General features: G+C 42.9%; 3 protein-coding genes across 18 annotated transcripts in view; 2 read left to right on the top strand and 1 right to left on the bottom strand.

Annotated features, from left to right (window-relative positions):
- DAD1 (defender against cell death 1) overlaps positions 1-27,529 on the bottom strand; it is a 330,697-nt gene that overhangs the window by 143,302 nt on the left and 159,866 nt on the right. The gene's annotated exons all lie outside the window — the stretch shown is intronic.
- MRPL52 (mitochondrial ribosomal protein L52) overlaps positions 1-27,529 on the top strand; it is a 244,816-nt gene that overhangs the window by 113,840 nt on the left and 103,447 nt on the right. For 3 of the 14 annotated variants that reach the window (XM_050796644.1, XM_050796630.1, XM_050796641.1), the window contains exon 1: positions 3,602-3,605. The exons of 9 other annotated variants lie outside the window; for them this stretch is intronic. The gene's annotated coding sequence lies outside the window, so the exon portion shown is untranslated. Of the gene's footprint in view, positions 1-2,702; positions 2,707-3,601; positions 3,606-13,601; positions 13,606-27,529 lie in introns of those variants that run through there. 2 more of the 14 variants (XM_050796647.1, XM_050796640.1) reach the window with 2 other exon arrangements.
- The window catches only part of OXA1L (OXA1L mitochondrial inner membrane protein), a 240,727-nt gene that overhangs the window by 172,853 nt on the left and 40,345 nt on the right, over positions 1-27,529 (top strand). The window lies entirely within an intron of this gene.

Here is a 27,529-nt window from a genome sequence, read left to right as displayed (position 1 = left end):
GCTAGGGGTGTACAGCCCCACGTTCTATTTCCCGAATATCCAAAGGGGGAGGGGATGATATTACTCCAAATATTATGGAGGGGGTACACCCACTCTAACACTGTTGCTAATATCCAAAAAGGGAAGGGATGATATTACTCTCAATATCACAGGGGGTGTACGCCTCTTCTGTGATACTGTTCGTAATATCCAGGGTTGAAAATAACGATATTATGCCCAATTTCACAGGGGGTGTACAACACCCAGGTGACAACGTTTCTAATATCCAGGTGGAGTGAGGATGATATTACTCCCAATATCGCAGGGGGTGTACGCACCTTCTGTCATATTGTTTCTAATATCCAAAATAAGAGAAGATAATATTACACCCAATACCACCGGGGATGTACACCTCCCTTATGATATTGTTCCCAATATTCAGAGAGAGAGAGAGAGGATGATATTATGCCCAATATTACAGGGGATGAACCACTGTTCCTAATATTCAGGGGCGCAGAGGATGATATTATTCCCAATGTCACAGGGGATTACGCCCCTTCTGTTATATTGTTTCTAATATTCAGGGGAAGAGAGCATAATATTTCTCCCAATATCACGGGGGTGTACACCCACCTTGTGATATTGTTTTTAATATCCAGGAAAGAAGAGGATACTATTAGTATAAATATCAGAGGGGGTGTAAAAACCCCCTGTGATATTGTTCCTAATATCCAGGGGTAAAGAGAAAGATATTACTCCCAATATCACAGGGAATGTACATTCACCCTGTGATATGGTTTCTCATATCCAGAGAGGGAGAGGATATTACTCTCAATATCTTAGGGGGTGTACACCCCTCCTGTGATATTAATATCCAGGTGAGGAGAGGATAATATTACTCCCAGTATCGCAAGGGGTGTACCCCCCTCCTGTGATATTTTTCCTAATATCCAGGGAGGGAGAGGTTGATACTACTTTCAATATTGCAGGGGTGTACACATCCCTTGTAGTATTGTTCCTAATATCCAGAAGAAAAAAAGATGACATTACTCCCAATATTGCAGCAGTTGTACACCCCCTTTGTGATATTGTTCCTAATATATAGCAGGGAGAAAATGATATTACAATCAGTATCGCAGAGAGTGTACAACTCCCCATGATAATTATTCCTAATATCCAGGTTCGCAAAGGATGATATTACTTTCAATATCTCAAGGAGTGTACACCTTGCCTGTGATATTGTTCCTAATTTCAACGGGCGAAGAGGATAATATTACTCGCAATATCACAGGGGGTTTACAGCCCTCCTGTGATGTTGTTCTCAATATCCAGAAAGGAAGAAAATGATATTACTTCCAATAACGTAGGGGATGTACACCCCCACCTGTGGTAGTGTTTCTAATATGCAGAAGTGGAGAGGATTATATTACTCCTAATATCACAGGTGTTGTACACCTTTTCTGTGATATTGTTCCAATATCCAGGGGGTAGAGGATAATATTACTCCTAAGATCGCAGTTGGTATACACCTCCCTGTAATATTGTTTCTAGTATCCAGGGAAGGAAGGAGAGAGTGATATAACCCTTTTTTTTTTTTTTTTTTTTTTTTTTTTTTTTGAGACAGAATCTCGCTCTGTCGCCCAGGCTGGAGTGCGGTGGCGCGATCTCGGCTCACTGCAAGCTCCACCTCCCAGGTTCACGCCATTCTCCTGCCTCAGCCTCCCGCGTAGCTGGGACTACAGGCGCCCGCCACCGCGCCTGGCTAATTTTTGTATTTTTTTTAGTAGAGAGGGGGTTCCACCGTGTTAGCCAGGATGGTCTCGATCTCCCGACCTCGTGATCCGCTCGCTTCGGCCTCCCAAAGTGCTGGGATTACACGCGTGAGCCACCGCGCCCGGCAGTGATACTACTCAACATCGCAGGGGGTGTGCACTTCCCCTGTGATACTGTTTCTAAATCCAGAGCAGAAGTGGATATTACTCCCAATATCGCATGTTGTGTACACCTTTCCCACCGTGATATTGTTCCTAATATCCAGGGCGAGAGAGGATGATATTACTCCCACTATCGCAGGGGTTGTACACCGCCGCCCCCCGTGATATTGTTTTTAATATCCAGGGGGGAGAAGATGATATTACTCCCAATATTGCAGAGGGTGTACAACGCCCCCACCACCACCTGCCACCCCGCCCGCCAACCGTTGATATTCTTCCTAATATCCAGGAGGGGAGAGGATGAAATTACTTTTCAAAATCGCAGGACGCATACACATCCGTGTGACAATGTTTTTAGTATCAGTGGAGGAGAAGATGATATTGCTTTCAAAATCGTGGGAGTGTACACCCCCCGTTGTGATATCGTTTATAATATCCAGGAGGGGAGAGGATGATATTAATCCCAATATCAAAGGGGGTGTACACACCCTCCCTGTGATTTATTTTATTCCTAACATTCAGGTGGGTAGGTGGATGATATTACTCCCAATATCGCAGGTGGGGAAAACACCACGCCTGTGATATTGTTCTTAATATCCATTAAGGGAGCGGATAATATTACTCCCAAAATTGCAGTGGGTGTACACCCACCCTGTAATATTGTTCCTAATATCCTGGGAGGGAGAGTATATTATTACTACCAATTTCGAAGGGGGCGTAAACCCCCTCTGTGATACTGGTTTTAATATCCAAGAGGAAAGAGAATTATATTACTTCCAATATCGCAGGGGGGTGTACACCCCTGTGTGATATTGCTCCTAATATCTAGCTGGGGGAGAGGATAATATTACTCCAAATATCACAGGGAATGTACATGTTCTCTGGGATATTGTTTTTAATATTTGAGGATGGAGGATGATATTGCTCCCAATATTGCAGGGAGTGTACATCCACCCTCTCATGTTTTTCCTAATATCCAGGGAAAAGAATGATATTACTCTCAATATCACTGGAGGTGTACACCCCCCCCCCCGTGATATTGTTCCTAATATCTAGCGGGGGGCGGGGAGAAGATAATATTACTCCCAATATCAGAGAAAGTGTACGTTCCTTCTGTGACATCGTTCTAATATCCAGGGAAGAAGAAGATTATATTACTTTCAAATTTACAGATGGTGTACACCCTTCCCCTGCTGTGATATCATTCCTAATATCCAGGAAGAGAGAAGACGATATTACTCTCAATATCTCTACATCACAGGGAATGTAAACACCACTGCGATATTGTTCCTAATACCCAGGACGGGGGGAGAAAATTATATTACTCCCAATATCGCAGGGGCTGTACACCCCACTGTAATATTGTTCCTAATATCCAGAGTAAGAGAGGATAATATTACTCCCAATATGGCGGGAGGCATACACCTTCCCTGTGATACTGTTCCTAATATCCAGGGGGAAAGAGTATGATATTACTCCCAATATTGTAGGGGGTGTACACCCCCCATTGATTTTTTTTTTCTAATATCCAGAAGGGGAGAGGGTGATATTACTCCCAATTTTGCAGGTGCTGTACACCCCCTGTGATATTGCTCGTAATTTCCAAAGAGGGAGATGATATTACTCCCAATAAAGTAAACAGACTGTGTAATATGGGAGAAGGGGGTGATATTACTCCCCATATGGTGGGGGTGGACACCTCCCTGCCATGTGGCTCATAATCTCCAGATGGGGAGGCGGGGTGATATTACTTTCCATATGGCAGGAGGTGGACATTATCATTATTAATTCATTTTTATAATATTATTAAGACTAATAAACATATTAAAGCAATGACTCAACAGATCTAGCTTTATATTATTTCACTTATCACTTCTATTTTTCCAAAACAACTTTTTAATTAAAATTATAAAATTAAATTAATAAACATTATTAAATTAAATTATTTTATTTTACTAAATTAATAAAAATTTAATAGAAAATTTTTAAATTTTGTAGTTGCCTTTTTGAGAGTATATAACTTTTTTAGAATAGTTTTCTCTTTGGAGAATACAAAGTACATAGAATTTTCATACTCATACTCATGGTTTCTATCATCTTATCATTCTTGTTTATGTTATGCAATAATTTATCATGTAGGTCTTCACTGCCTCTGTAAAGTTTTGTTTGCATAATTCCATTGAGTTTTTCTGCTCAGCAATTATGTTTTTATGCTATGATTTTTCTCACTTTTCTCAGTATTTTTCTATAATTTCCAAATTAATTTTATATAATTTATATAAGTGCAATTATCTTTCAAATCACATTTTTAAAATGTAAACATTAGGAAAGATTTTTCACAGCTTTGGGTTAGTTCTTTTCAGAGAAAGATATTTGTGAAGATTTCACATGTTAGGCTCTCTCTTTAAACTCCCAAATAAGCCCACTTTCTTTGTTAGAAAAGGGTCTACAATTGCAAAGAATTTGGAAGTGATGTGGTTTTTGTCAGACAATCAATCTTGCACAAGCAACAGAAAATATTGAATGATTTTTCATCTGTCTATGGATTTTGTAGTCTGCACTGAGTAAGACAGGATATACATAGGCAGGGCGAATACTTGAAAAATATTTTGTCTTTCAAGTACTATAGAAGTCAAACTAAATAATGCAAAAATCTATCTCTAATTGTCTTTAAAGGAAGCGTCCTTGGTAAGGCTGAAGATTTACTCAGAAGGTTGTTTATAGTCTATAAAGTGCAAACTCTAAGTGCTACATGTAGTAGAATTCAGTCTATCCAAATGAATGTTTGGAACAATTGTTATAAATCAGATGCAACAGATTTAAATAGATATACCTTAATATCCAACTTCTCAAGCCCTGTTCTGCAAGACATGAGCTTCTGTCATTATCTTAACAAACAGCAGAAAAACAACTTTATCAATGTTAAGAAAAGATACTTTGGGTAACATTACTCTGAGACGGAAAGGCCCTCCTTCTAAGGAATTAGTGTTCTGGAGTAAAACTTGGATTTCAAAAACCTAAATTTTAGCAGCACACACCCCCGCCCCCACTCCCGCCCTGCCACATACACACCCTTAGCTTGAGTTGGCATTTTATCTAAGGTACACTATGAACAATCATTAGTTATGCCCTTGCATTTTATCCTTACTTTCAAAATTCATTTTTAGGCAGGTTTCTTATTCTCCTCACAGGATTATTTCATATCTCACTTTGGTTTCATTTATATCCGGTTTCTTGAAATGTCAATATTTAGATGATAGTCTCTGGCTTCTGCTGAAATAGATCATTTTTCCTATTGAATTTATTTGATCATTTACATGGATTTTAAGTATATAAGCTCACATTTTTATTTTTAACAGAAAATAATAATATGTATGGGTCATTTTATAAAATGTTTTTTAGCAATAATTATATTTCAGAAATATGGTTTTTATTTAGAAATTTCACTTTCTGTGAGCTACCATATTTTCCCATGAAAGTAATGATTTTTCACGTTTAACAACTCCTTGCATAAGGTAGGTTGTGCTTGCCTAATTTTGGCATGCATTGAAGAATGGATAAACCAAGACTGGCTACAACAAATGTTAGTGAGGATGTGGAATGACCTCTTGTATTGATAATGAAAACGTAACATGGTATAATGAAATTTGAAAAATTTTTTGCAATTTCTTATAAAATTAAACACGCATCTATTCTACAACCACACAATTCTATTCCTAGTTACTTCTCCAAGGGAAATTAAGATGTATGCCTACAAAAGACTTATAAAAATATGTTCATAGCAACTTCATTTACAACAGAAAAACTGAAAATAACAGAGTTCAATAAGCAATACATACACACATTTTAGTATATTTGTTTAATAGAATACCACTTAATGATAAAAAGAAAGAAACACACAACATGGATGAATTTCAAAAACATTCTAAGGAAAAGAAAAAGCTGGGCACAAAAAAAGTACATACTGTATAATCCCATATATATGAAGTTCTAGAACAGATCAGAGGTTGTTCTGTGCAGGAAGAGGCAGTAAGAAACTTTCGGGTGTAATAAACATGTTTTTATCTTGAAAAGGGTGGGGCTTATACTTGTGTATGCATTTGTAAAATGTATTAAGTTGTAAACCTAACATTGGTCCATTTCACTGTATGTAACTGTAAGTTTTAAAAAAAGCAAATAAGTGATAAGTTTGATGTTTTGAAATAAACACTAAACTCCATTGAGTAGATTTCCTTGTATAGTGGTGTATTAGTCCATTCTCACGCTGCTATGGAGAAATACCCGAGACTGGGTAATTTATGAAGAAAAAGAGGTTTAATTGACTCACAGTTTTGGGTGGCTGGGGAAGCCTCAGGAAACTTACAGTCATGATGGTGGAAGGCACCTCTTCACAGGGTGGCGGGAGAGAGAAATGCCAGGCCAAGCGGTGGGGGGAGCCCCTTATAAAACCATCAGATTTCATGAGAACTCACTCACTATCATGAGAACAGCATAGGGATAATTACCCCCATAATTTGATTATCTCCCAAAACACGTGGGAATTATGGAAACTACAAGTCAAGGTGAGATTTGGGTGTAGACACAGCCAAACCATATCAAGTGGTATCTTTGGTATCTTTAAAAATTCTGAAACTATTTTTTATCAACTTAAGCAAATAAATAAGCTTTTGAGAATTACAGGAACCAGATTTCTCACAGTTCGAACACAATGTTACCAATGGAAAGGCAGAAGACTAGAATGTACCCTGTGGTGTTTTGTTTTGTTCTTTGACATCAGAGATGATGTATCAATATGCAATCACAGTTTCAATATATGTAAACTATGTGTCTATATCGTAGCTCTCTGCAGAAAAGGTCTAGAAATAATAACACGCAAGTACCACTAAACTTATCTACTATTTGCTTATTAAATGCCACGTTTCATTAATAAGAACAAGAATTCCTTAAAGAAATTGCTGATTTCAGAGTTGAAAGTGAGAGTAAGCAGAAGATGGACCTGAAATAACTTTTTGCATCAGAAAATAAGAAAGTGCTAGGTCTTAGTCTGTTCAGGCTGCTATAACAAAATACCATGAACTGGGTGTAACAACAGACACTTATTTCTTCTACTTCTGGAGGTAGAGAAGTCCAAGTTAGAGGTGCCATCCAATTTGGATCCTGGTGAGGGTCCTCTTCCTTCTCTTTCCTCTCTGTGTCTTCAGTGATGGAGAGAGAGTTCTAGTTTGTCTTCCACTTCTAGTCAGGACACTAATCCCATCATGGGGCCCCACCTCATGACCCAAACCAAATTACCTTCCAAATGCCCCTGGCTCCAAATGGCATACCACTAGGAGTTAAAACTTTAACATATAAATTTGGGGGTGGGGACACAAACTTTGCGTTCATAATAACATGACAAAAAATAGTTACAGTGATAAGCAGGAAGGAAAGGGGTATAAAGTACATAATCTATGAGCATAGCTATGTAAACTAACAAACAATAAATAAAAATTTAAAAATAGAATAGAAGTACATCAAAATCAGGCCTGGAGCAGTGGCTCACTTGTAATCCTAGCACTTGTAATCCTAGCACTTTGGGAGGCTGAAGCTGGAGGGTAGCTTGAGCCCAGGAGTTTGAGACCAGTCTGGGCAACATGGTAAAACCCTGTCTCTACAAAAATAATAATAATAATAATAATATAATAATAATAATTAGCCAGGAGTGGTGGTGCATGCCTATAGTCCCAGCTACTTGAGAGGCAGAGGTGGGAGGATCAATTGTGCCCAGGAGGTTGAGACTGCAATGAGCTAGGATTACACCACCGCACTCCAGCCTGGGTGACAGAGTGACACTCTCAAAAAAAACAAAGTACATCAAAAATAATTTTTTGTTTTGTTTTTATTTTTGTTTGTTTGTTTGGTGATGGAGTCTTGCTCTGTCGCCCAGGCTGGAGTGCAGTGACACAGTCTCAGCTCACTGCAACCTCCGCCTCTGGGTTCAAGTGATTCTCATGCCTCAGCCTCCCGAGTAGCTGGGATTGGAGGATTTATTGTTTAATGGGTATAGAGTTACAGTTTGGTCTCGATTTTTTTTTTTCAAGACCTTCGCCTCCCAAAGTGTTGGGATTACAGGTGTGAGCCACCACACTGGCCAGTAGTACAAAAATTTTAAAGATGCTGAGTAACTGAGCAAAATTCTGAGATTTTTACTCAGTCTGTTTGCCAGTCTTCATAGTCCCTGTCACACCTAATTAAACAATTTTTTTTTTTTTTGCTGCCTGTTTTTATGGAACCTATTTAAAGAAATCAACTTGGTTTTTACACTTGTATTTCATTGGTTTATCTTTAATTAGTTAAAATATGTCATTACAATAACAAGTCCGTTTATGAAAGGAGGAGTTTGGAAACAAACAACTGATTCTTGGTATAAGTCAACTGGTGGAACAAAAGTGTGTATATACAGAAGCCTACTAGCCGCAAAGGCTCAGCATGCTGTGGACATCAATCAGTTGGGAGCACACAGATGGAGAACAGAGCTACTGGAAGCATACTATTTGCATTCATCACCAAGCTCAGCTACCTATTAGCCATTTAATCTTGAGCAAGAAAGATTTCTCTGTATTTCAGTTATACACTTGGCAATAACAATAGTATCTACCTTATAAAATCCTTATAAACATTAAATAAGTAAATATTTTGTTAGAATGCTGAACACAGGGTTTGGTACAGAATAAGTACCATGTTAAGTGAAGGTATCATCTTTTAGAGAAGGAATCAGTTGAATAAGTAAAGCTAAATTAAGAGATCTCAGCCAGGCACAGGGGCTCATGCCTGTAATCCCAACACTTTGGGAGGTCGAGGCAGACGGAGCAAAAGCTCAAGAGATTGAGACCATCCTGGCCAACATGGTGAAACCCTGTCTCTACTAAAAATACAAAAATTAGCTGGGCATGGTGACATGCACCTGTAGTCCCAGCTACTGGGGAGGCTGAGGCAGGAGAATCGCTTGAACACAGGAGGCAGAGGTTGCAGTGAGCCGAGATTGCGCCACTGCACTCCAGCCTGGGTGACAAAGCGAGACTCCATCTCAAAAAAAAAAGAAAAAAAGAGAGAGAGATCTCTCTTGGGGAAAAATAAGTTAGATATTTCATATTTTAAACTGAAATTAATTCAAAATGAATTGAATAGATAAATATAAAATCTGAAAACATGAAAAAGAAGAAAAGTTTATTATTTAAGATAGAAAAGATAGAAAAGTCTATCTTATTTAAGGTATGTAGAGTTGTTTTAATGGAAAAAACATGAAAAAGTAAATGTAAATTTGGCTATGTAAAGTTTTTTAAGTTCTTTAAGTCAGAGAAAAATAAACAATGTAATGGCCAAATGCAGTTTCTTCCTGCCTAGCATCCATTACCCATTCTTATCATAATAGGATCCTGATTTTTCTCAAGAAAGCCCCTTTCCATTCTCAGTCTATGTAGCCCAGGTGGCACTGACTTCATTCTCAATGAATCAGAGCATGGCCATGGTTATTGGTTCAGGGATGGCCTCACAACCATCCAGTCAGGCCAATGAGACCAAATGAGTCAATTCAGAGACACTTACGAGAACTGATGGAAAAGAGGCGCTCTCTCTCTCTCTCTCTCTCTCTCTGAACTTGAAAATGGGAGAATGTAGATCTAAAAAAGTATAAACCACTTTCCAAATCATTTTAAGAGGCTAACAAAACCTTGATATCAAAACTGAAAAGGACATGACAGTAAAGAAAAATTACAAACAAATCTTTCTCACAAACATAGCTACAAAAATCCCAAACATCAGCATACTGAATGAAATGATACCTAAGAAAAATAATGCATCTGGTGGGCATGGTGGCTCACGCCTGTAATCCCAGCACTTTGGGAGGCTGAGGCAGGTGGATCATGAGGTCAGGAGATCAAGACCATCCTGGCGAACATGGTGAAACCCTGTCTGTACTAAAAATACAAAAATTAGCTGGGCATGGTGACATGCACCTGTAGTCCCAGCTACTCGGGAGGCTGAGGCAGGAGAATCGCTTGAACCCGGGAGTTGGAGGTTGCAGTGAGCCAAGATTGCACCACTGCACTCCAGCCTGGTGACAGAGTGAGACTCCATCTCAAAAAAATATATAGATATAGATATAGATATAGATAGATAGATATAGATATCGATATCGATATCGATATAGATATAGATAGATCTTTGCTGGTGCAGTGGCTTGCACCTGCAGTCCTAGCTACTAGGGAGGCTGAGGCAGCATAATCACTTGAGTCCAGGAGTTCAAGGCTATATTTCACTAAGATCTAGCTTATGAATAGCCACTTCTCTCCAGCCTGGGCAATAGAGCAAGACCCCATCTCTAAAAATAAAAAATAAAGAAAAAAGAAATAACTATTTGGCACACTCTTAAGTTAAAGAAATATCTGTAATCTATTAAAGAGCAACTATAGAAACCTATAGCGAACATCATGCTTTATGGTAAAATGTTGAAAGATTACCTTCTGAGATCAGGAATAAATCACCATGCTATCACCCACTTCTACTGTATTAGAGTTGCTAGTCAATGCATTATAGCAAGAAAAAGAAATTAAAGGACTAAATACTGAGAATGGAAGAAATAATGCTATTATTATCACCACTGTTATGCTCTTGGAATTAATAATTTCAATTGATACAAGTTCAGTCCACAAAAAAAGCTTTGTTTTATATACCAGCAATAAATAGTTAGAAAATTAAAATGTTTATTTATTAGTCCATTCTTGCACTGCTATAAACAAATACCTGAGACTGGGTGATTTATAAAGAAAACAGATTTAATTGGCTCACCGTTACACAGGCTGTACAGGAAGCATGGCAGAATCTGCTTCTAGGGAGGCCTCGGGGAGCTTTTAATCATGGTGGAAGGCAAAGGAGGAGTAGGCATCTTACATGGCAGGAGCAGGACTGAGGGCAGGGGGAGGTGCCACACACTTTTAAACAATCAGATCTCATGAAAACTCACTATTGTGATGACAGCACCACGGGAAATGGTGCTAAACTGTGAGAAACTGCCTCCATGATCCAATCACCTTCTATCAGACCCCACCTCCAACACTGGAGACTACAATTGAACATGAACTTTGGGCAGGGACATATCCAAACTATGTCAGTTTAGGAGCTAGGTGCAATGGCTCACACCTATAATTCCAGCTACTCAAGAGGATGAGGAAAGCTGGGCACAGTGGCTCACGCCTGTAATCCCAGCACTTTGGGAAGCCAAGGCGGGTGGATTGCAAGGTCAAGAGATCAAGACCATCCTGACCAACATGGTGAAACCCTGTCTCTATGAAAAATATTTAAAAATTAGCCAGGTGTGGTGGCACACACCTGTAATCCCAGCTACTCAGGAGGCTGAGGCTGAGGCAGGAGAATTGCTTGAACCTGAGAGGTAGAGGTTGCAGTGAGCCAAGATTGTGCCATTGCACTCCAGCCTGGGTGACAGATTGAGACTCCCTCTCAAAAAAAAAAGAGGATGAGGAATGAAGATCATTTAGGGCCAGGAGTTTGATACCAGCCTGAGCAACACAGCAGAACCCTGTCTCTAAAACAATTTTTAAAAATTAGCCAGCAGTGGGGACAATCAGTGACAGCAGGTGGTCTCTAAGGCCAGTTTCCCCCTAACCTTTCCCTAACTTTGGGTGCTACCTTTAGAGGGGACAACTGTGGACAGAGGGGCTGCATCTAGACAGCTGTGAGAGGCAGGAGGGGTTCCTGGGGGCTCGGTTGGCTCTGCAGGGGAACAGGGGACAGGAGTCAGGTTTGTCCAAGAGGGTGGCCAGTAAGGTAAGAGCTGCACCTGAGAGGTTACCAGAATAGGGCTCCTACTTGAGCTCCACACCTGTAGGGCCCCAGGCAGGACCTCCCTAGTGGTAGCTTTGCATAGCTACATACAGGGCAAGTGAAGCAAGAGGAGCAGAGCTGACCTTGCTTGTCTGAAGGGCTTGAAGCCAGCACCCCAGGCATGGCCTGTGAAACCAAGGAGCAGCCTGTGGAATCCCCATCATCCACCCTCTACAGAGGGCTCATAGAAAAAAATGTAATGTTCCTCCCAGCTTCTCCCTCTATCCACTTTTGAACAGAGTAGATTGTCTTGCTAGGCCCAGAACCAACTTTGACAAGAAGCGGTCAGGCTGAATCTTCAACCCATAGCAGAGCAAGGTCCCCTGGCCAACCAGAAATTCAGCACTTTGGACACCCCAAAGAGGAAGCATTTACTGGCACCTTTTCCTCCACCCATTTTTGCACTAACAGAAATTTCTGTGAGGATGGAAATGTTCTATGTCTGCATGATCCAATGTGGTAGCTATGAGTCAGATGTGACTACTGGTACTTCAAGTGTGGCTAGTGCAACTGAGGAAATGAAATTTTAACTTTATTTAATTGTAATAAGTCTTTTCGTAAATGACAAAGAGTTGTTTTTATGTTATGGGTGCTGTGAATCATTACAAGATCATATTTCTCCCTGTGCTGGCTGCTAGGAAGCTTGTCAGTTTTGGGTCCTATGGTTGCAAGAGTATATAACCTCATGGCATGCACCTTTAATATAACCTCATTCTCAGCTTCCTTTTATTTTTACTTTTTCCCATTGCCCTGCTTAATTTTTTATCTTGTCAATGTGGTCAGCCTTGAGTCCTTAGTGCTGGGATTTCAGGTGTGAGACACCACGCCTGGCCCTAGAATGAAATTTTTAACTCAAAACTAAGCTATAAGCTATTTATAGGAGGTAAAAGGATGAAAAAATATATACTAGAAAAATATTAGCTAAAAAAATCGGCATGTGTTTATTAATATTAGGTAAAAAAGACTTTAAAGCCAAAGATAGCATTATAAAGATGAGGAGGATCATTGCTTAATGACAAAGTTCAAGCACTGAATAACATAGCTGCAAAAAATATAAAGCAAGGATTAACGTGATGAAAAGGAAATATTTACAAAACCATCATCGTAGTAGACTATTTCACACAATTATTTCAGTAATTGATAGTTGAGGCAGATAAAAAATAAATCCTTTGTGATCAAGACAAGGTACAGAGAGTGATCAAACACACAGATCTATACTTCTGCCACTTTTTGCTCATGCCCTTGGGCCCTGACTGGACCCACAAACAATTCACCCTGGTCAGCTGTGGTCTCTGCCCTTCCTCAGAGAGTTAGCTGCCCATTATCCCAGTCCACGGAGGCTGTTGTCAGCTGGTAGAGTAGTTGGTCCCAAGCAGCTTCTCTTACAGGAGGTGAGGCAGGCTGTGAGCCATCTCCACTCCCCCACGGTGTCTGCAGCCCAACATCGTCCTTCTAGCAAATAGGCTGCTCCCTACACAGGGCCCACCTCACCACATGGCAGTGTGGAGCCTGGGGAGGCAGTGGCACTGCTGGAGGGGCCAACTCCCCATTGGGAGTCACAGCCGTGAATAAGAGGGGTGGTTCCATCAGCATCTCCCAGTCCATAGGGGCTGGGGGGAGCAGGTTTCCTAATGGAGGAAGACAGCAGGGGCATGGGCAGTACTCTGGACTTCACCTCCCCAGGGCCTCCTTGGTGTCAGAGAAACCAGCTCCCCATTCAAACCTTACCTGAATCGTCCAGGCCCTGCTCCAATTGTTGACCTGGCTCAAGGTCTGGCCCATCTGGTGCTAAGCCCAGAGAGGGGTGCCGGGGTTAGCTGGGGACTGGGTTTGCCTGGCCTGGAGGGGATGAGAGGCTTCAGCCAGTCAGAGCCACTCTGTGCTGTCAGCCCAGCATCTCAGTACTCAAAGCCCCACATGCTTGTGAGATGGGGTTGGGGGTCACTGGTTAAGGAATGCAGAGTCCTTGACAATTATACATGCATGCACAGCTGGTCCATTCCCCTTGTCTGAAACCTTGGCTGACTGCTCACCACCTTGAGGAAGAAGGCCAAGTTCCTTTTGACCTACAATGACCTCTCTGGTCCTGGGCCCCTCCCAGCGACATCCCACTCCACTCCCTATTCCCACTTGTAGTTGTTGCTTGTCTCTGCGTTTTCATTAATGTCTTCTCCCTCTCTGCATGGCCACCTCCTGCTTATTCTTCCAGATATGGCACTTACTTTCCTGACTTCCTCAGGCGGAGTTAATCACCCTGACTCTAATCACCGATAATTCATGTCCTTGTGCTCATCACTAGTTGTTTCATGGTATTATCATTATAGATTTACACACTTATCTCTCTAGCTAAACTTAATAGTAAACTCTGCATAATGTCTGGCACACAGCAGGTGGTAAATAAATATTTGCTGGATACAAGGCTCCCCGGCAGCTGGGATTACAGGCGTGTGCCACCACGCCCGGCTAATTTTTGTATTTTTAGTAGAGATGGGGTTTCACCATGTTGATCAAGCTGGTCTCAGACCCCTGACCTCGTAATCTGCCCGCCTCAGCCTCCCAAAGTGCTGGGATTGCAGGAGTGAGCCACCACTCCCGGCCTGTTTGGTTCTTTATTCTTGGGAACTGAAGGTCCCTGTCTGTTACAGTGTAACCATCCAATGGGTTCACCTTGCCAGCTGCCTAGACAGAGCCAATTTATCAAGAGAGGAACTGCAATACAGAGTAATTTATGCAGAGCCAGCTGTGTGGGAGACTGGAGTTCTATTATTGCTCAAATCAGTCTCTCTGGGAGCAGATTTGTTAAGGACAACTTCGTGGGTGGAGGGAAGCCGGTGAGCCAGGAGTGCTAAGTGGTCAGGTAGGAGATGCAATCATAGTGAATTGAAGCCATCCTCTTTCACCCAGTCGGTTCCTGGGTGGGAGCCACATGAGACTGCCAAATGAGCCAGTTAATCGATCTGGATGGTGCCAGCCGATCTGTCAAGTATACAGTCTGCAAAATATCTCAAGCACTGATCTTAGGAGCACTTTGGGAAGTCAGAATCTTGTAGCCTCTAGCTGCATGACTCCCAAACCATAATTTCTAATCTTGTGGCCAATTTGTTAGTCTTACAAAGGCAGTCTAGTCCCCAGGCAAGAAGGATGTTTGTTTTGGAAAGGGCTGTTATTGTCTTTGTTTTAAACAATAAACTATGGCCAGGTCTGGTGGCTCACACCCGTAATCCCAGGACTTTGGGGTGAGGAGGCAGGTGCATCACAAGGTCAGGAGTTCGAGACCAGCCTGGCCAATATGGTGAAATCCTGTCTGTACTAAAATTACAAAAATTAACCAGGCATGGTGGTGGGTGCCTGTAGTTCCAGCTACTTAGGAGGCTGAGGCAGAATTGCTTGAACCCAGGAGGCAGAGGTTGCAGTGAGCCGAGATCACACCACTGCACTGCAGCCTGGGCAACAAAGTGAGACTCTGTCTCAAAACAAACAAACAACAATAACAACAAAACTATAAACTAAGTTCCTCCCAAAGTTAGTTCAGCGTACGCCCAGGAATGAACAAGGACAGCTCGGAGGTTAAAAGCAAGATGGAGTTGGCTAGGTCAAATCTCTTTCATTATCTCAGTTACAATTTTGCAATGGCAGGTTTCTACAGTAGGTGGCTAGTCAGGCACAAGTGGGGCAATAGAGGGTTTCCCCCACCCGCCAGGAATGTCAGGCAATCATCAGATGATGGTCTGACAGCTGTCACACTAAAATGATAATTGGTCACAGCACCAGGGAGAGGCAATTTCCTAATAGATAAAAATGCGGTTGGGCTCGGTGGCTCATGCCTGTAATCCCAGCACTTTAGGAAGCCAAGGCGGGTGGATTGCCTGAGGTTAGGAGTTCGTGACCAACCTGGCCAACATGGTGAAACCTTGTCTCCACCAAAAATCCAAAAATTAGCCAGGCATGGTGGCTTACACCTGTAATCCCAGGACTTTGGGAAGCTGAGACGGGCAGATCACTTGAGGTCAGAAGTTCGAGACCAGCCTGGCCAACATGGTGAAACCCTGTCTCTACTACAAATAGAAAAATTAGCTGGGCATGGTGGCATGTGCCTGTGATCCAAGCTACTCAGGAGGCTGAGGCAGGAGAATCGCTTGAACCCCGGAGGCGGAGTTTGCAGTGAGCCAAGATCATGCCATTGCACTCCAGCCTGGGCAACAGAGCGAGACTCCATATCAAAAAAAAAGAAAAAAAATTTCAAAAATTAGCTGGGCGTGGTGGCAGACACCTGTAATCCCAGCCACTCGGGAGGCTGAGGCAGGACAATGGTTTGAACCCAGGAGGTGGAGTTTGCAGTGAGCCAAGATCACACCACTGCACTCCAGCCTGGGCGACGGAGTGAGGCTCTATCTGAAAAAAAAAAACAAAACAAACCAAAAAACACTTGAAATCAGCAGCTTCCAATAAAATCTCAGGTAGTGAGTGAGTGGGCTTGAGCATGCACATTAAAACCCATTAATGCCTAGTGTTCCATTATTGGGACGCTAAGCTTGTGGGAATTATTTATATCCTACTGCTCAATGTCATTGCCAAGGTCTGATTGCAAAAATTCAAAAAATTGCAACCTCGGGCATAAATGGGTTAAGAGACAAAATGGCAGAGTATGACCTTCCAGGGGCATTCCACCAGAAGAGGGAAGAAAGTCTCAGGTGAGCATACCTACAACTTCTTTTTGTTATGTTTTTTTTGTTGTTTTTTTGTTTGTTTGTTTTGAGATGGAGTCTTACCCTGTTGTCCAGGCTGGAGTGCAGTGGTGCAATCTCGGCTCACTGCAACCTCCACCTCCCAGGTTCAAGCAATTCTCCTGCCTCAGCCTCCCCAGTAGCTGGGACTACAGGCACGCGCCACCATGCCCGGCTAACTTTTGTATTTTCAGTAGAGACAGGGTTTCACTATGTTGGCCAGGCTGGTCTCAAACTCCTGACCTCGTGATCCACCCACCTTGGCCTCCCAGAGTCCTGGGATTACAGGCATGAGCCACCGCGCCTGGCCTAGAACTTCCTTTTTTTTTTTTTTTTTTTTAACGGAGTTTCACTCTTTTTGCCCAGGCTGGAATGCAATGGTGCGATCTCTGCTCACTGCAACCTCCACCTCCTGGGTTCAAGCAATTCTCCTGCCTCAGTCCCCCTGGTAGCTGGGATTACAGGCGCCCACCTCCACGCCCACCTAATTTTGTATTTTTAGTAGAGATGGGGTTTCACCCTGTTGGCCAGGTTGGTCTCGAACTCCTAACCTCAGGTGATCCACCCACCTTGGTCTCCCAAAGTGCTGGGATTATAGGCGTGAGCCACTGCACCTGGCCTACTTCTTAAATACACTGGGCATGTTTACTTCCCAAGCACAAGGTGAGCACCATGCATATGGGCAGGTCACCCCAAGAGAATAATCAGGAGAAAAGGGCCACAAGACCCCAGAAGTATGCCAACGTATAAAATCCCAAGTCAAAAGGTCAAACACCACACTTGACCTCCACAGTCCCCTCTTGGGTCTCTTCCAAGTGTGCTGTCTTTTCTTTCCTGGTCTAAAGCTTTTTAAGAAACTTCCACTCCTGCTCTGAAACTTGCCGTGGTCTCTTTTTTCTGCTTATGCCCTTCAGTTGAATTCTTTCTTCTGAGGAGACAAGAATTGAGGTTGCTGCAGTCAGTAACTGTCGGTAACTCAGATATTCGCCGCCCCTAATAGGCCGAGGCCACTCTTTGGTGGGATCCTGAAGCCCTAGAGAAGGGATACCTGTCCGTCATTGCCCTGAGGGGTGAGGGACTAGCCAGGGTTCTTTTCTGTTTTCAGACTGCCAGTGAACCAGCTTGAGTACTCTTTGGCAATTGAGGGTGTCTGACCAAGGGCACTCCCTGGTGTTACCCAAAGCCAAGACAAAAGAGTGCCACCCATCAGGGTGGCAAGTCCACTTTTACTTTAACACTCTGTAAATTGTGCCTTGGAAACAAGCAGCAGCGATCTCAACTCTGCGCAGACACATGCTACTAGTTGCAGACCTAATTTTGGATTCAACTTCATCACAAGCACTGCATCCCAAGTTATGGATGAGTTCTCCTTCACATTAGGTTGGAGCTGACCACTCAAACAAAAGCACGCCCGGACTGGTCATCCAGGCAAGGGCAGGCCCTCTATCGGTGGTGGGATGCCCCACGTAGAGTGAGCCAAAGGGAAAAGGAGGGTCCAAATCCTTCAGGGACGCCTCAGGGATCTTGTAGTCCCTTATCCAAACCCAACATCGGTTCAATTCATTCTTCAATTCATTCCAATTCACCCTTGGGTTGCATTCTTAAAAACCGGTCCCATTTTAACCCACAAACTCTCAAAAAGAAGCGTGCGATTTTCTTTTGTATTTAGAGGTCCCATATGTCCAGGTCTTTTTGGCTTTATCCCAAAGCCCAAAATTACATAAAAATTGTCACACATGCTTCCAAGGAACTTCCTCTCTCCCCAATTCTTTGTTTGTTTGTTTTGAGACCAAATCTGGAATGCAGTGGCACAATCCCAGCCCACTGCAACCTCTGCCTCCTGCTCTCTCCCCAATTCTGATGTCTTAGATGATCCTTCCTTTTGCCTGTCACACTCTCCTCAGCCTGCACCTGCTTCACCTACACCCACTCCATTTGCTCCATCCCCGGGGAGTCAACGCCCCTCCATATCCAGATACTTCACCACCCTCACATACTCTTATGGGAGTCACATATGCCACTAGTACAGAGTCCTCAGAAGATCCCACAAATGTTTTGCCTCTCCACGAGGTGACAAATGGAAATTTGGGAACAATTCAAGTTCATGTCCCTTTCACAAATTTAATCCAAGTTGAGTTCATTTAGCCAAGATCCCTTTATGCTCATTCAAGAATTGGGGGCTTTTGACTATAGCCTTTGATTCAACCTGGCAAGACATGTTTGTGGTATTAATTACTTATTGTTCCCACAAAGAAAAATCATGCATATGGTCTTTAGCTTGAGTTTTTGGGCAGATGAAGTTCATGCTCGTAATCTTAATGGTAATAGAGCCAGAGCAGTAGGTGAACCTGACACAGAAACCAATTGGCAATATCAGGCTGCTGATGCCGGCCCAAACAGAGGCGGGGCAGACAAGATTGCATGATAACTTGCTTGTTGGAAGGAATGAAAAAGGCTGTAATAAAACCTGTTAATTTTTCTTTCTTTTTTTTTTTTTTTTTTTTTTTTTTGAGATGGAGTCTCCCTCTGTCGCCCAGGGCTGGAGTGCAGTGGTGCGACCTCGGCTCACTGCAACTTCCACCTCCTGGGTTTAAGCAATTCTCTGCCTCAGCCTCCAGAGTAGATGGCATTACAGGTGCCTGCCACCACACCCAGCTAATTTTTTTGTATTTTTAGTAGAGATGGGGTTTCACCATCTTGGCCAGGCTGGTCTTGAACTCCTGACCTCATGATCCACCCATCTCGGCCTCCTAAAGTGCTGGAATTACAGGCGTGAGCCACCGCACCAAGCCAATTTCTCTAAATTACCAGAAATTACCCAGCAGCCATCTGAGAACCCCACCCTTTTCCAAATTAGACTGGTGGAGGCCAGACATAAATATACAAATTTAGACCCTGAAACCCCTGAGGACCAGTTCACTCTGGCCATACATTTTATAAGTCAGGCTTCCCCAGACATCAAACAAAAACTCCAAAAATTAGAGCAAGGCCCACAGATTCCCTTTCTTACTTTATTAAATACAGTCTTTAAGTTTTTCAATAACTGGGAGGAAACCTCAAAAATAAAAATGGCTCAATTGAAGGAAGAACAATGCCATCACCAAGCAAATTCCGTGGTGACACAGCATTGGCACATTCTTTTTCATTAGTTAATAACCCCAAGGCATGTCCCTATAATACAGAATGGGGGTCTGTCATCACTGCAGAAATCCAGGATATTGGCGTAAAGAACATTCCAAGCCTCCAGGTTACAAAGCTGCCCCCAGGATCCTGTCCTCATTGTAAACAAGAGGGTCATTGGAACAGCGAGTGTCCTTCTCTCCCTCATAAGCAGGGGCCACCTCCTCCTTCTGGGCTGTCACAGGCACAACCTCATCAACCTACCCAACAAGGGGGTCCTGCAGAACGAGGACAAGGGCAAGGGCAAGGACAAGGGCAAGGGCAAGGACAAGCACCTCTAACTCTATTCCTGGATTATGATCGAGCCTCTGAAAGTCATCCCCTAGATGACTGATGGGGCCTTGAGGCCTTCCAGGCCCCTATCTTTTCCAACTCTTTGGAGGAGCCTCAGTAAATCCAACTGTGACTGAACAAGAGATAATGTTCCTCATAGATACAAGGTTCAGCTTCAAATGTTGACCAAATGTCCTCCATATTCCTCACGGGCATTGATGAAAAACCCCAACGAGGCTGTTTCACACAGCCAGTCCCTTGAAAAATGGAAGGCTATTTCTTTACCCACTCCTTTTTAGTCCTACCAACCTGTTCTGTTTCTTTTCTTTTCTTTTCTTTTCTTTTTTTTTTTTGAGACAGAGTGTTGCTCTGTCACCCAGGCTGGAGTGCAGTGACGTGATCTCAGCTCACTGCAACCTCCGCCTGCAGAGTTTGGGCGATTCTCCTGCCTCAGCCTCCCGAGTAGCTGGGAGTACAGGTGTGTGCCACCGACACCCAGCTAATTTTTGTATTTTTAGTACAGATGGGGTTTCACCATATTGGCCAGGATGATCTTGATCCACCCACCTTGGCCTCCCAAAGTGCTGGTATTACAGGTGTTAGTCACCACTCCGGCCTAGAAGTATTATTATTCTTCTCTTTTTTTGAGATGGAGTTTCACTGTTGTTGCCCAGGCTGGAGGGCAATGGCTTGATCTCAGCTCACCGCAACCTCCGCCTCCTGGGTTCAAGCGATTCTTCTACCTCAGCTTCCTGAGTAGCTGGGATTACAGGCATGTGCCACCACGCCTGGCTAATTTTGTAGTTTTAGAAGAGATGAGGTTTCTCCATGTTGGTCAGGCTGGTCTCAAACTCCTGACCTCAGGTGATCCACCTGCCTCGGCCTCCAAAAGTGCTGGGATTACAGGCATGGGCCACCATGCCCGGCCCCTAGAATTATTGATGAAGCTGTAATTTCTATTCATCCTATTGTCCTAAATTCTTATACACTTTTTGGATAAATTCCCACCACCACAGCTTGGTTTATCATACTTGATCTTAAGGATGACTTTTTTGCATTCCTGTACACCCAGATAGCCAAGTTTTGTTCACTTTTGAATAGCAATATCCAGATACACAAATAACTCAACCATTAACTCATGCAGTTCTGCCCCAGGGATTCAGAGATAGCCTCCACCTTTTTGGACAGGCTCTAACTAGGGACTCATCCACCCTGCAGTTTCTCCCACATAGCAATCTGCTCCAGTATATGGATGATCTACTAATCTGTAGTCCTAACAAGGCTGTTTCAGACCAAAATACAGTATTAGTATTAAACAAACTTGCTGACTGTGAATACAAATTATCTTCTTCTAGGGCCCTAACGCCCACACAAAGGGTTCAATTTTGGGGTCTTATCTTAACTCTTGGTACAAAGGGCCTCTCTAGTGCTCGTAAAGATCTTATCTTAAACATGTTAACTCCAGTAAATAAACAACAGCTTTGGTCCTTTTTGGGTAGGGTCAGGTTTAATATGGATTCCTTCCTTCAGATTAATAGCAAAATCTTTATATGAAGCCTTCAAGGGAACTGAGGAACAGCCTCTAACATGGACTAATGATATGAAACATGCTCTAAACACTATAAAACAGGCTTTAATCTCAGCCCCAGCCCTAGCCTTGCCAGATCTGACTAAGCCTTTCTTTTTGTACGTACACAAACAAAAGGGAATCACTTTGGAAGTCTTAGCCCAAGATCTAGAGCCTTCTGAGTGCCCTATAGCATATTTTTCAAAAACTTTAGACTTGGTACCCCAGGGAAGGCACCCCTACTTAAAAATAGCAGTGGGCCAGGCACGGTGGCTCTCACCTATAATCCCAGCACTTTGGGAAACTGAGTCAGGAGGATCACAAGGTCAGGAGTTCAGGACCAGCCTGGCCAACATGGTGAAACCCCGTCTCTACTAAAATATATATATATAAATTAGCTGGGCGTGGTGTGTGCCTGTAATCCCAGCTACTCGGGGGGCTGAGGCAGGAGAATTGCTTGAACCTGGGGGGCAGAGGTTGCAGTGAGCCGAGATTGTGCCATTGCACTCCAACCTGGGCAATAGACAAAAACTCCATATGGGGAGGGGAAAAAAAAAAAAAAAAACAGCTGCAGTGGCCCTCTTAGTCCAAAAAGCCTCAAACTATATTACCTGCTCCTCCTGGGCTCTTACGGCTTTGTGGCACTGCCAATAATTATTTAAACCCTTTTCATACTTTGGCCCTACCCCACCTTGATAATTCTCTTCATTATGGTGATTATACTCTGAGAACAATAGTTCCCACCCAAATCACTGTCTTGAATATAATTTCCAATTCAGAATTCCATTCTAGAAGAAAGGGGGCCCTAGGACTTATTATGGCTGGAGTTGTGGAAACTTTATTGCAACTCTCACCCCTTGAGGGGTTTTACTTACCATGAAATCACACTACAAGGACATACTGTCTCCCTTGAAATAGCTTTAGCAAAAACTGGTGCAAGTCTATCAGCAATAGAAAAGTCTTTAGACTCACTAGAAGGAATGGTGTTTGATAACAGATGAGCTCTGGATTTTCTCCTAGCTGAACAAGGAGGACTATGTGCTGTCATCAACAAAACCTGTTGCACCTACATTAATGTGAATGGAGAAGTGGAATTTCTAATGTCCATAACATTTTTAAACAAGTCAAACGGCTACACACACTTTCCCAAAGTAGCCAAGACTGGGCCAAAACCTTTACTGATTGCTCTCCAAAAATCACTTGGCTTCTCCCATTCTGGACCTTTATTCCTTGTCATTCTTTTAATATTTGATCCCTGCCTTTTTAATGCTCTCATTAAGTTTACATCTTCAATATTACAGTTCCACCTACAGATGGCTATGCAATCCCAATACCAGCCTGCAATAGCAACTTCCATTCACACGGGATCTCTTGATGGAATTCAGTCTTCCCCACAAGTCTTTCATGACCCTTCATTCCCTTCATGACAGAGAGCAAGAAAGGGAAAAACGCAACCTAATCCCTTAACACCCCCTTTCAGCAGGAAATAGCCAGACACACGTCGCCCCTCTTCACTGTGCCATTTTCCCTTTCTTGAGACCCCAATAGGCAGCAGGTAGCCATGATCATGAGAGAACATAAAGGTTCAAAGATTTGACCAAAATATCTGTCAGGCGAAAAATGAAAAGAGCAAAATCACCCAGTGACAATCTAGCAGGCCCTGGAGACAAAAACTCATTATCTGAGGGATTTAGAGATAGACTTCTCTGTTATCTAAAGGCATCTGGTTCCAGGCCTTTTCTCAACTTAAAATGTGTAAGTAACTAGAATTTCTATACATTTCCAGAATGCATGCATGTTGAAACTCATTGTGCAACCCTTGCTGACATTAAGGCACCAAAATGTCTATAAATGTAGTCATTTATTGCGCAAATTTCCGTTCAGTTCCTGCATTAAGGTCCATAAATACCCCTAAGGAAAAATCCACTGGCATTCTCACTCCTCTAGAGCCCCACTGCCCTCTTCTGTAGCATTCTTTCTTTTTAATAAAACTTTCCTTTTTCTTTTTTTTTTTTTGTGAAACCGAGTCTCATTTCCCAGCCTGCAGTGCAATGGCATGGTCTTGGCTCACTGCAACCTCCGCCTACCGGGTTCAAGTGATTCTCCTGCCTCAGGCTCCCAAGTAGCTGGGATTACAGGTGCGTGCCAACACGCCCAGCTAATTTTTGTATTTTTGTAGAGATGGGGTTTCACTATGTTGGCCAGACCAGTCTTAAACTCCTGACCTCAGGTGATCCACCCACCTCAGCCTCCCAAAGTGCTGGGATTACAGGCATGAACCACCATGCCCGGCCCAAAACTTTCTTTTTTCAAACCTGTACTATAGTCGGTAGATTCTTCTTACCAACCTGCAAGTCCATCACTTCCCAATGCTGATGCCAGGGCTCTGACACCACACTCGGCAGTTTTCTAGCAGTGGAATCTGTCATACTAACTCTTTGAATGAGTAACCAAAACAGATTCTGAAACTGAAACTGCCTCTGCAAGGATTATGACAGTGGGAGAAATGGCTGTCATGACTGCCTCCATGACATGACTGACTCCATCTTGCTTCTAAGCCTGTGAGGCCAAACTAACCATGGGAAGAATTTAGTTTATAGTTTAACTTGCAGGCAAGAATGATAATAGTCCTTCCCTAACACTAACCCCTGCCTTCCTTGCTCAGGGACTAAAAATGAATGACAGGCCATGAGATTAGGATTATGGGAGGAGCCTGAATTCTGCTAAGGATGTAAACAGAGTTTCTATAACCCCTTACTGCTCAGGAGTCATGTTGCCAGAGGTCACAATATTTGTGATCTCCCCACCTGCCCCATAACAATACAATATAGGCCAGACAATATAGGTGGTGGCTCACGACTGCAATCCCAACACTTTGGGAGGCCGAGGTGGGCAGATCATGAGGTCAAGAGATCAAGACATCCTGGCCAACATGGTGGAACCCCATCTCTACTAAAAATACAAAAATTAGCTGGGCATGATGGTATGTGCCTATAGTCCCAACTACTCTGGAGGCTGAGGCAAGGGAATTGCTTCACCCCAAGAGGCAGAGGTTGCAGTGAGCTGAGATCTCGCCACCACACTCCAGCCTGGCAATAGAGTGAGACTCTGTCACAAAAAATAAAAAATAAAAAGGCCAGGCACGATGGTTCACACCTGTAATCCCAGCACTTTGGGAGGCCAAGGTAGGCAGATCACCTGAGGTCGGGAGTTCCACACCAGCCTGACCAACATGGAGAAACCCCAACTCTACTAAAAACACAAAATTAGCTGGGTGTGGTGGTGCATGCCTGTAATCCCAGCTACTTGGGAGGCTCAGGCAGGGGAATCGCTTGAACCTGGGAGGCGGAGGTTGCAGTGAGCCGAGATCGCATGATTGCACTCCAGTCTGGGCAACAAGAGTGAAACTCTGCCTCAAAAAAAAAAAAAAAAATACAGTATAATAGTGATTCTAGGACCTAAGATTGGTCTTTTAAGATGTTTTCCAGACTTTTGTATTCTATCTCATGACTCAACTGGTCCTGCAGCCCCCACCCAGAGGTAGATTCAGCACACAAGGGTTGTTTTCTACAGTCCTATGATTTTATCCCCAACCAAATTATCTACAAAAACCCCAGCCTCTGAGTTCTCCCTAGCCCCTGCCCACCAAATTATCTACAAAAACCCCAGCCTCTGAGTTCTCCCTAGCCCCTGCCCACCAAATTATCTACAAAAACCCCAGCCTCTGAGTTCTCCCTAGCCCCTGCCCACCAAATTATCTACAAAAACCCCAGCCTCTGAGTTCTCCCTAGCCCCTGCCCACCAAATTATCTACAAAAACCCCAGCCTCTGAGTTCTCCCTAGCCCCTGCCCACCAAATTATCTATAAAAACCCCAGGCTCTGAGTTCTCAGGGAGGCTGATTTCAGTAATAATTCTGTTTTCCAGATGGCTAGCCAAGTGTTGATTAAACTCTTTCTTTAAGGCAATGCCATGGTCTCCATGAATTGGTTTTGTCTGTATAGCAGGCAGGAGAAACCTGCTGGGCAATTACAAAACTTTTTCTGGAGTTTCACAGTTAAAAAAAAAAAAAAAGAAGAAGAAGAAGCCCTTTCAAAATCCATTAATGGTAGGAAAATTAGATTATATGTATGTGACGGATCCTATAAAGAGTTGTTATCACACTGAACTTGGGTTCGCTCACCCAGCACAGTAAAGTCAAACATCCCCAAGTTTTTTGCAGTGGGAGAAAGGAGGGCATTTGTTTGCAGGGCAGGGCACCAAACAAAGAGAATCAGGCAACTCACACTTAAGACCCAACCTCCCCAGTGGCTTACAGTTAAGGGTTTCTTAAGGCAAGGAAACAGCGGTTATGGGCAAAAATCATAAATCGGGCCAGGCGCTTTGGCTCACGTTTGTAATCCCAGCACTTTGGAATGCCAAGGCAGGTAGATCACCTGAGGTCAGGAGTTCAAGACCACTCTGGCCAACATGGAAAAACCCCATTTCTACTAAAAGTACAAAAATTAGCCAGGTGTGGTGGCAAGCGCCTGTAATCCCCAGCTGCTCAGGAGGATGAAGTAGGACAGTCACTTGAACCAGGGAGGTGGAGGTTGCAGTGAGCCAAGATTGCGCCACTGCACTCCAGCCTGGGTGACAGAGTGAGACTCTGTCTCAAAAAAAATCATAAATCAATACATGGAGGCTATACAGGACATTACGAAGCAGTGCCCACAGGCCACAGGTGAATTCAAATCAAAAATGATTTGCAGTTGGTTAAGAAGGGAAAAATTTAGGATCAGCAGAAAAGAATGTTAGCTCTGGTTTATGGGCATGCTGCCTCCACGCCCTTCAGGAAGAAATGTATGACAAAGAATGGTGGCCAGCGTTCAGTCCTCAGTTTCCCCCTTATCTGAGGTCTGCATGCCAGAGGAGCCATTTGATGGAGGTCTGGGTTTCTGAAAAACAACTCAGGGATATATGTTAAGATGTTATCTTCAGTTTCTAAAGGAAACCAAACATCCTGTGACTTCAACTTCCTTGGCTATTGTTTTAGGCTACCATTCCCTTCTTGCTTATCAAGTTGTTCATTTACTTCTCAAGGCTAACTAGGTGCCTGGAATTTCCCTTGAAGAAATTCGAGATTTTTCTTTATTTCCATGCTTTGTGGGGAAGGTCATCCCTGGCAGGCCCCTAAGAGGGGTCCCTGCTCCATCTCAGAGTCTATGTATGACTGGAACTCTCATACATTGCTAGTGGGAGTGCAAAATGTTATAATCACTTTAGAAAATAGTCTGACCTTCTGTTATAAAGTTAAACATACACTTACCATACAAACTACCAATCCCCTTTTTAGATGTGTACCCAAAGAAAATGAAAATAGATGTCTACTCAAAGACTTATATGCAGCTTTATTAATGATAGCCAAAAATTAGAAAGAGCCCACATGTCCATCAACTAGTGAATAGATAAGTGTATTGTGGAAGACCCATACTATGGAATGCTCCTCAGACATAAAAAGGAACAAATTAACATATAATATAGGTAAACTGACACCCATTTCACTTGGGAGGAATATGGCCTTCTAGTGAGAATGAGTAATGAAGGTGTGATATTGAAGAGTTGGCCCAGCTGTACTCATGCACTGCTGTCCACTCTATTATCCATAGCCTCCTTCAGCCTCAGTTCCTGTTTTTTAAAATGAGAACAATGTTCATCTCAACACACAAAATTGGCAAAACAATAATAACTATGTTGTAGAGAATTCAGAAAATTGATGCTCTCCAACAGCTAGTGTGATCCTCAGGAGCACAGTCTAGGAATGTGAAAAAAAAGCCTTAAAACGTGCAGATCTCCTGACCCAGCCATTCCACTTTTAGGCAATTATCCTAAGACTATAATCACTTATGATGAACATATTGGTCCTAGTGACATTGACAAAGTTACTCATTTTATCTGATGTATATTAGTTTCAGAAAAATAATGCCAATATTATTAGTAATAATAAGACTATGA

This window comes from Macaca thibetana, chromosome 7, assembly GCF_024542745.1.
Source record: "Macaca thibetana thibetana isolate TM-01 chromosome 7, ASM2454274v1, whole genome shotgun sequence".
In the NCBI taxonomy this organism is placed as follows: Eukaryota; Metazoa; Chordata; class Mammalia; order Primates; family Cercopithecidae; genus Macaca; species Macaca thibetana.
Note: the sequence above shows the minus strand (reverse complement) of the source record. Positions and strands in the feature narration are given on the sequence as shown.